The sequence below is a fragment of the Myotis yumanensis genome, unplaced genomic scaffold, assembly GCF_028538775.1.
Source record: "Myotis yumanensis isolate MYYU_CA2020_CCGP unplaced genomic scaffold, mMyoYum1.0.hap1 SCAF_10, whole genome shotgun sequence".
Lineage (NCBI taxonomy): Eukaryota > Metazoa > Chordata > Mammalia > Chiroptera > Vespertilionidae > Myotis > Myotis yumanensis.
The window spans coordinates 57,868,692-57,878,413 of record NW_027223761.1 but is presented as its reverse complement, the minus strand read 5'-3'; the positions used below and the strand labels follow the sequence as shown (position 1 = coordinate 57,878,413).

Here is a 9,722-nt window from a genome sequence, read left to right as displayed (position 1 = left end):
ACAAGCTTTCCTCTTCCTATATGTGGGATTTTATTACAGGGACCCCTGTATGGATCCCCGACACCCTGCACGCTGGTGCTGGGATGCAACCATTGGTTGGCTATTTGTAAACGCCCCTCCACTCCTACTCTAATGGCAAATCCCAGGGAGACTCTTCCTATTGTCAACTCACCGTAATGAGCAGTGCCATTGTGCGGGACTCCATCAAGCCTAGGTGCCCCCAGGCGAAAGCCTGCACCTTTGTCTCACTTAAACCCAGAGAACAGGCCCCTCCCTCCAAAGTCCTCTTTTCCCACTGGGCCATGAGGGGAAGCCCAGCCATCTCTCACTTTGGAACTTTTCCAGGAAAATTAGACATCAGCTTTTCCAGGGACACAGGTCAAGCTTCCCTTTACTGAGCAATTAGAAAATGGTTTGAGCCTGGCTGATGTGGCTCAGTGGTTGAGCGTCAACCTATGAGTCAAGAGGTCACAATTCAATTCCCCATCAGGGCATATGCCTGAGTTTTGGGCTCCATTCCCAGGAGGGGTCATTCAGGAGGCAGCTGGTCAATGAATCTCCCTCATCATTGATGTATCTACTCCTCTCTCCCTCCCCATCCCTCTCTCAAAAATCAATAAAAAATATTTTTTTAAAAGAAAATATTTTGATTAAATGCCATCATGGTAAAAGCCAAGGTGTACTTATCCAGGTATGAGGAAATCAAGAAAATCTTTCCAAAGGAAGTGACACTTCAGTGCAGTCCTGAGCAAAGGACAGTCGGGCATGGAGGAGGAGGCAAAGGGAGTACTTCTTCCGATGGAGTACTCTGTAAGGAAGGGATCACGGTACATGCAAAGACATGGAGTAAGAGTATGACACGTTCACTGGCTGCAGGAGTATAAAGAATAGATAGTGTTCTGCAAGGAGATGAGTGGGAAGAGAGGCCCAGACAGGTAGGAAGGAGCCTGAACAAGAAGGGCCTCACCAGTTTTGAAATCCTCATACGGATGTGAAGGATTTGCAGAGGGCAATGCAAGCCACAGAGGGCTCTAAGTAGAGACGGACAAGACCAGATTTGCATTTTAGAAAGAACATGCTAGCAACTTAATGGAAGCTAGAGGAGCCGGGCTTCAGGCAGGAGGTTTGGAGGCTAAGTAATCCAGGGGAGGAGGTGAGACCTAAAACAAGGTTCTGGCAAGGGGAGGAGCAAGGTGGACAGGGACTGGAGGGGGGAATCAAGATGATTGCCAAGTTTTCAGTCTGAGATCAAACAAGGAAAACATGAGAAATCCTCCTTTGACTTCAACCCCTCCAAGAGCTTCTAGCCTACCTCTCTCCATGATTTTATCATCAAGTTCAAAGAAGTGCACGCTTGTCTCCTTTTCCACCTCCCATTCACACTCTAAGCAACTATGACTGGGGGAAAAGGTTGGTGAGCAGGAGTCCTTCATTTGTGCTGATGGACCTGTCAGGTCGCATAGAATTACATGCTTTGAAAAGAGGATTATGTGATGATCCCAGGAGAAAGGACAGGGGTATCAAAAAGATGAAATAATAGGTATTTAACTACAGGCGATAAACCAAGAGATGCTGTAAACATGTAACTCAAGAGCTTAAGGGGATTTGATGCTTCAAGATGACTTAGGACCATTTGGGGGAAGGGCAAGGTCATGGAGGAGAAGGAATGTAAAGGTAATTGAGAAAACAGAATCCTGGTTACTCGAATTGTGCCCAGTGTTGAGGAAGAATGTATTGACAGAAGAGGGCTAGTCAGCATTGAGCACAGAGAAAGAAATCAAAGGTATGTAAGCATAATCTGGGCCACTTAACTAATGATTTAGCTTTGATTCCTTGCTCACCATGCCCATCTGGTAGGTATGAGGGCCAGATGCCTGAAACTTTCTCTCTGAAAGATGAGGTAATATACTTTACTTTGTAGCTTTCTGCAGAAGCAAATCCTGAGCCAAAGATTCTAGTGCAAGGGTTTATTTGGCGGTGAAGGCAAACACCAGTTGGAGATTAGAAAAGTAAAACAAGGAAAGGAAGGCGGAGCAGAGGGACAAGGAAGGGAAGTGTACTGTCAGGCCAGCTGCCACTGTGGGTGAGTGGAGCTTAATCCTGCTGGGGAAGCCAGTGTAAAGCAAAGCCAGTGAGGGAGGGAGCTGGGATAGCTACACACCAACGTCTGTCAATCACTGATGGACAGCTGCTCCTAGCGGCATAATTCCCCCACACTTCTGGCTCGCCAAGTAGGCAGCTCAACTGGACTGGAGTGATGAAGCGTTAGGGAGTACTGACAATAGCCACGATTAGACACAAAGTCTAGACTCACTTCCTCTCCTCTTTCCCAGGCATTCAGTTCTCTGCACAGCCTAGTTCCCAGTCCTGAGTTCGTGAGTTCCCAGCCCTGCTCACTGTGCCCAACTTACCCTGAACTGCTGGAACAGCCCAGTGCTTCATGAAACAAGAACATCCCCCACATTAACCGCACACTAAGACTAAGCTACTAAAAGAAGGTTCTTTCTCAGCCCAGCCAGTGTGGCTCAGTGGTTGAGCGTCAACCCACGAACCAGAAAGTCACAGTTGGATTCCCAGTCAGGGCACATACCCAGGTTGTAGGCTCGATTCCCAGTGGAAGGCATGCAGGAGGCAGCCAATCAATAATTCTCTCTCATCACTGATGTTTCTATCTCTCTCTCCTTCTCCCTTCCTGTCTCTGAAAAAAAACAACAACCTTAAAAAAGAAAGAAATTCCTCCCTCAGACGCTTCATTGGTCCTGTGACATTACCAATGCTATTACTAAGGAGATCTGGGGAGACACAAAGCCACTCTTACAGAATGAAGCAACTCCTTCTTTTGTACCTTCTGAATAAAACCTGACACTGCATGCAGTCAGTATGTGCCAAATAGTAATTACACAGGCTTACTGTTGTGAGTATGCGAAACACAGTTTATTCTTGTATTATTTCTTTGTATTATAACTGAAAACCTACTTTTTCCCACCCCTGTATTTCTGTCTCTGATAATAGTCACATGTCTTAGACATGCCAGAGAACAGAGTTTAGTGTATAGCTCTTCCAAATGAACTTGAAACAAAAAAAAGAAAAATGCAAAATCACTTCACAAATATTATAATAAAAATGAGATGAAGAATTGTAGAATACTATCACACAAAGGCCTTCGAAAGAGGTGTTTCTGAGAGCCTGACCATATCAACATTCCTGGCACCACAAGGAATTGCTACTTTCACACCAGTTTTGCTTCCTGAAAAGTTCAAAACTCACCACACCCACGATTCTTCTCTGGTGTCAATCACAGTGGCAGAGGGCAAGAAAGAGCAATTAGCACCATGCCAGGCACACAGCAGTCACCCAAAGTTTGTATTCATGGCAAAAGTATGTCATCATACTTGTTACAAATGAACCAAGTAGGCCTGAAATATAAAACAGAGCTTCAGATATTCCCAAATACAATAAAAACACAAAGTGTATAGGCAGCTTATGCTAGGAATGGGTTTCCAAATTCCAGTGCACTGGAGCCATAGGTAAAAAGATATGGTTAGGATAAGTCAAAGGAAGTGCGCCCAAGCTCCAACTTACAGTTTGTGGCTCCAAAGTTTTTGTAAGTTGCTTGAACTTACTCTGCACTTTTACATAGAAAGTTTTATAAATGGTGGCATGGTTCTTGGGCCAACACATAACAAACCATTTATTTTTAAAAAATATATATTTTATTGATTTTTTGCAGAGAGGAAGGGAGAGGGATAGATAGTTAGAAACATCGATGGGAGAGAAACATCGATCAGCTGCCTCCTGCATATCTCCCACTGGGGATGTGCCCGCAACCCAGGTACATGCCCTTGACAGGAATCGAACCTGGGACCTTTCAGTACGCAGGCAGACGCTCCATCCACTGAGCCAAACTGGTCAGGGCCATAACAACCCATTTAACACATAATGTAGATAATGGTAGCATTGTCGTGTGCTGGGTGCTGCTCTCCGTTATCTGCTCCTCTTGAATTAAATGTCCCCCTGGTTGAATTCAGCCTCCTCCACTGCTTGAACCATCATTCACTAATGACTCCAAGGTCTCTGTAGCTCTACTTACCACCTTTGTTGAAAGCTCCAGATCAAAATTATACATTCAACTGTTGACTGGACCTTTTTACCTGGAATATCCCTATTTACTCAAAACTCAACAAGCTCCAAACTAAACTCATTATGTCCCACGCTTCCCTCACTTTCTTATACTTGCTCCTTTTTTTGTTGTTCGCTTGTTCATCAGAGTTAGACTATTGGGATCATCCCACAGCCCACCAATTTCATGGTGCTGTGTGTTTGAAGATGTTATTTCTCTGTCCAGAACCTTCCTCTCTCCTACCCCAGGGCCATAAAAACTCCTCTTCAGTCTCTAAGGCCCAGCTCAAGTGTTGTCTCTCTTGTGAAGACTTCTCATCCCCTGGACTGCCACCATCCCAGACTAAGCAGTCAGTGTCCCCAAATCTATACACTTAAAAATGCTCCCACAACATGTGACCCATTTCCCTGATGTTGCTCTGCCCTCACGGTACTCTATTTGTGACTTATCTTTAGTCTTTCCTACTAAACCAGTGGTCGGCAAACCGCGGCTCGCGAGCCACATGCGGCTCTTTGGCCCCTTGAGTGTGGCTCTTCCACGAAATACCACGTGCGGGCACGCACGTACAGTGTGATTGAAATTTCGTGGCCCATGCGCAGCGCGGGATATGCAGCGCGAGGGGAGGTGCGCGAGATTCATGCACGAGTTGAGGATGGGAGAATTGGAAGGGGTTGACCTCAGTGAACGTACCTCAATCAAATTGAGGACATTTTTAGTAAAGGACAGCTTAGGAGTACCCTAATTAAGTTAATAACGATGTACCTACCTATATAGTTTAAGTTTAAAAAATTTGGCTCTCAAAAGAGATTTCAATCATTGTACTGTTGATATTTGGCTCTGTTGATGAATGAATTTGCCAACCACTGCACTAAACGGTCAGCTCTTCCAGGCCAGATGATCTTATTCCTGATGTTCCCTCCAGGAGCCTAGTGCATCCTCACACAGGGGAGATGACAGACACTCCAGGATACTGCTAGTCTTCATTCAGAATACTCCTTTTTCTATCTAGTAAGATCCTGGGACTTAGCTAAATTTTAATCACTTAAAATTATATGACTCCCCATCTTCTGAACTCAGTGTAAAACTGTGAAAACTGTATTTTCTGGTTCTGTAGCTGGTAACACTTGAAATGAGGATTTTTAAAAATATATATTTTATTGATTTTAGAGAGGAAAGGAGAGGGAGAGAGATAGAAACATCAATGACGAGAGAGAATCATTGATTGGCTGCCTCCTGCATGCCCCCTACTGGGGATCGTGCCTGCAACCCAGGCATGTTCTCTTGGCCGGAATCGAACCTGGGACCCTTCAGTCCACAGGCTGACACTCTATCCATTGAGCCAAACCAGCTAGGGCGAAATGAGGATTTTTTTCATTCGATCTCTGAGGGGGCAAAGAGAAGAAAATACGGTTTCTCTAATGGGTAGAACCATGAAATTAATGTCTCAAGATTTCTTGGAATCTTACAGGTTGAGTCAGATTTCTTAGCATCAGCTGTAATTCTATGTTCTTAATTGCTATTGAGCTATTTTTTTCTACTTCTTTTTTATTTCTGCTGTGTGCTTTGCTTCAAATCAAATCCTCAGAAAGTGAAAGAGGATGATTAAGCATGATATTTAAGCCACTTGATTAATACTGCATCTTATTGAGGAGGGAATGATTAGTGGGTGTGTTGTGTGTGTGTGTGTGTTTTTTTTTTAACAAGTGAAGTTTTCTAGAGAGTATCACTGGATTTGCAACTCCTTCTCACCGGATGTAAGCAATAGCTGTCATTGATCTTACACTGTTTTGAAAAATGCTTTAATAAGATTTTTTTTTGAATTACCACTTGAGGCCATTCGTTTTGAGCACACATAAAAAGTTGTCTTTTCTCATTAATTTTATACTGACTTCTATTTTATAAAGTTCATGCTCTGATAATAAAGACAAATTTTAGCAATTACAGTTGAAATTTCAGCTTGCAGGCAACGAAGCAGAGGAAGTCTGTGGTGTTTGAAATATAGTGATCATCCCTCTCTGAGGACAGAAACCACACAGTGAAGTAAACGAGTCAGATCTGAATGGAAAAGCCAGATCTTGATCAAGCAGACTGTTTTTAAAAATGCCATTAAAGAGTTGCACTCTCGCTCCTCCAGGATGGCGGTCACGAGATATGTTGTGACTTAGGAGAAGGGCTACAGAGAGTGGAGAAGGGCTCTACCCAGGGATTCGTGGGGCTGTGTTTGCGGAAGATGTAGATTCCCTCATGAAATAGCCTGGGAATGGGTGCATAGCCAGTACTAAAGAAGCTGGATGAACAGTACCAGAAGCAAAAGTTTATGGAACCCAACCTTGCTCAAAAGAAAGGGGGGCTAAAAGGTCAGATTCCTAAAATTAAGCAGACTTTAGAAATTCTAAAATATATGCAGAAGAAGTGTCCATCAATTCATTGGAGACCAGATTCCTCCTGGCAGGTAACTTGTATGGCAGAGCTTCAGTTCCTCCTACCGTTAAAGTGTGTCTGTGGATGGGGGCTAATGTTATGCTTGAATATGATATTGATGAAGCTCAGCATTATTGGAAAAGAATTTATTGACGGCCACAAAGAATCTTATTCTCTTGAGGAAGACCTTGACGTTTCTTCCAGATGAATTTACTACCACCGAAGTCAATATAGCCAAGGTTTATAATTGGAACATAAAAAGAAGAAACTAAGATGATTCTACCAAGAACAAAGCATAATGCTGGCAATTAAAAATTGCCAGTGTGCTCAGTGGTTGAGCATTAACCTATGAACCAGGAAGTAACGGTTTGATTCCTGGTCACAGCACATGCCCTGGTTGCAGGTTTAGTTACCAGTAGAGTGCATGCAGGAGGCAGTCGATCAATAATTCTCTCTCATCATTGATGTTTCTGTATCTCTTTCCCTCTCCCTTCCTCTCTGAAATCAATAAAATATATTTCTTAAAAGTTAAAAAATAAATTTTAAAAAATGTGGTTCAGTTTTCCAAACATGTTCTTTTAAATACATACTCCAAAGTTTATCCTTAAAGGTTGACATAACTTTGGATGATTTTTTAACAGCAAGAATAATAATTAAAACTTAACAAAAAATAAACACCATTTTTTTTAATCTATAAAAACAAAATCAGTTTCAAATATTTTATGGAATTAGCAGGGGGTTTCTTTTTTTTTATTTCCAAAACAAAGTAAATGCTGCTTTCATTATTTTGTTTGTTTGCCATAAGACAAGTCTTAATTGAAATGACTGATAACTGCTATATGCCATGGAGGCTTCATTCTGGACACCTTAGCAGTTTACTTTTTCTTTATTGGCTGATGTTACTCTCACTGGTTGTGGTTCAACCAGTTTAGAGGAAAGAAAAAGTCAGTTTCAATATTTGCCAACTATTTTTTAGTAGATGTGGGCTTTACGGCCCTCTGTTGCCATTATTTGCCTTATGTAAATATAGTTTCATGAATTACTGCTTAGCCAATAACTATTTATTATAGTACTAGAGGCCCGATGCACGGATTTGTGCACTGGTAGGCTTTTGGGGATAGGGCGAAACCAGCAGTCCAATGCCACCTGCCACTCCTGCTCATCCCAGCCCCACTATGTCTGCTGCCACAACTCAGGTTTGCAGCCGCTCCGCTGCGGTCTCTGGGCTACAGCGGCCAGCCATGAGCCCTGTGTCTGGCGCCTGTTGGTCAGCTGAGTGGCACTCCGCTGTAGAAGTGCACTGACCACCAGGGGGCAGCTCCTGCATTGAGCATCTGCCCCCTGGTGGTGAGTGCTCATCATAGCAACTGGTCGACCAGTTGTTCAGTCATTTGGTCGCTTAGGCTTTTATATATATACTAGAGGCCCGGTGCACAAAAATTTGTGCACTCGGGGGTCAAGGGGGGGTCCCTCAGCCCGGCCTGTGCCCTCTCGCAGTCTGGGACCCCTCGGGAGATAACGACCTGCTGGCTTAGGCCTGCTCCTGGGTGGCAGAGGGCAGGCCCAATCCCTAGGTGCAGCCCCTGGTCGGGCTCAGAGCAGGGCTGATTGGGGAGTTGGGGCGCCGCCCCCTATCATGCACAGAGCAGGGCGGATTGGGAGGTTGCGATGCCACCCTCAGTCACGCTCAGGGTAGGGCCGATTGGGGGGTTGGGGCACCGCCCCCTGTCACACTCAAGGCAGGGTCAATGGGGAGGTTGCGGCGCCACCCCTGTCACGCACAGAGCAGGGCCGATCAGGGGGTTGGGGCGCTGCCCCCTGTCACTCACAGAACAGGGCCCATCAGGGGGGTTGGGGCTCTGTACCCTGTCACGCACAAGGCAGGGCCAATCAGGAGGTTGGGCGCTGCCCCCTGTCATGCACAGAGCAGGGCCCATCAGGGGTTTGGGGAGCTCCCCCCTGTCATGCACAGAGCAGGGCCGATCAGGGGGTTAAGGAGCTCCCCCGTCACTCACAGAGTAGGGCCGATAGGGGAGTTAGGGCACCGCCCCCTGTCACACACAGAGCAGGGCAAATCAGGGGGTTGGGGCGCCGCCCTCTATCACCCACAGAGCAGGGCCGATCAGGGGGTTGGGGCGCTGCCACTGTCACACTCAGGGCAGGGCCGATGGGGAGGTTATGGCTCTACCCTGTCACACACAGAGCAGGGCCTGTGGGGGTGGGGGGGTTAGGGCACCGCACCGTCACACACAGAGCAGGGCCGATCAGGGGGTTGGGACTCTGCACCCTGTCAAACACAGAGCCGCAGGACAATCAGGGGGTTTGGGCGCTGCCCCGTCACGCTGATCCGGTGCCAGGAGGCCTCACGGCTCCGCTGATCCCAGTGCTGGGAGGCATATTACCCTTTTACTATATAGGATAGAGGCCTGGGGGCAGGCTGGTTTGCCCTGAAGTGTGTCCTGGATCAGGGTGGGGGTCCCCACTGGGGTGCCTGGCCAGCCTGGATGAGGGGATGATGGCTGTTTGCAGCTGGTCACACCCCCTTCAGGGTGGGGGTCCCCACTGGGGTGCCTGGCCAGTCTGGGTGAGGGGCTGAGGGCTGCCTTCAGGCTGGCGATTGACTGAAGCTCCCAACCGCTCCTTTTTTTCTTTCTTTCTTTTTTTTTTTTTCTGGGCCAGCTTTAGCTCTGGCTCTAGCTCTGAGGCTTCCGCAGGTATCTGGTTTGTTTGCCATTCTATAATCGAAACAATGTATAACTCCAGCTCTGAGATCCCAGTGACTGAAAGCTGGTTTCTGGGGTTTTGTTTAGCTTCTATATTTGTTACAAAGTTTCAAACTGCCAGCTCAGAGGCCGGCAAGGCAGGCGGGGAACGTTGGAGTCCTACTTCACTGAAGCAAGCAAGCCTCATGTTCGCTTCCAGCTGCCTGGCTGCCGGCCGCCATCTTGGCTGACAGCTAATTTGCATATACTCACTGATTAGCCAATGAAAAGGGTAGCGGTCATACGCGAATTACCATGTTTCTCTTTTATTAGTGTAGACTAGAGGCCCGGTGCACAAAAATTTGTGCACTCGGGGGTAGGGGGTCCTTCAGCCCGGCCTGTGCCCTCTCACAGTCTGGGACCCCTTGGGGGATGACCACCTGCTGGCTTAGGCCTGCTCCCTGGGGGATTGGGCCTAA

The 9,722-nt window shown here is 46.4% G+C and overlaps 1 pseudogene; it reads left to right on the top strand.

The window, feature by feature from the left end:
* The first annotated feature begins 662 nt into the window (after nucleotides 1-662).
* Nucleotides 663-6,840, top strand: LOC139018473 (prefoldin subunit 3-like; annotated as a pseudogene).
* The last annotated feature ends 2,882 nt before the right edge of the window (nucleotides 6,841-9,722 follow it).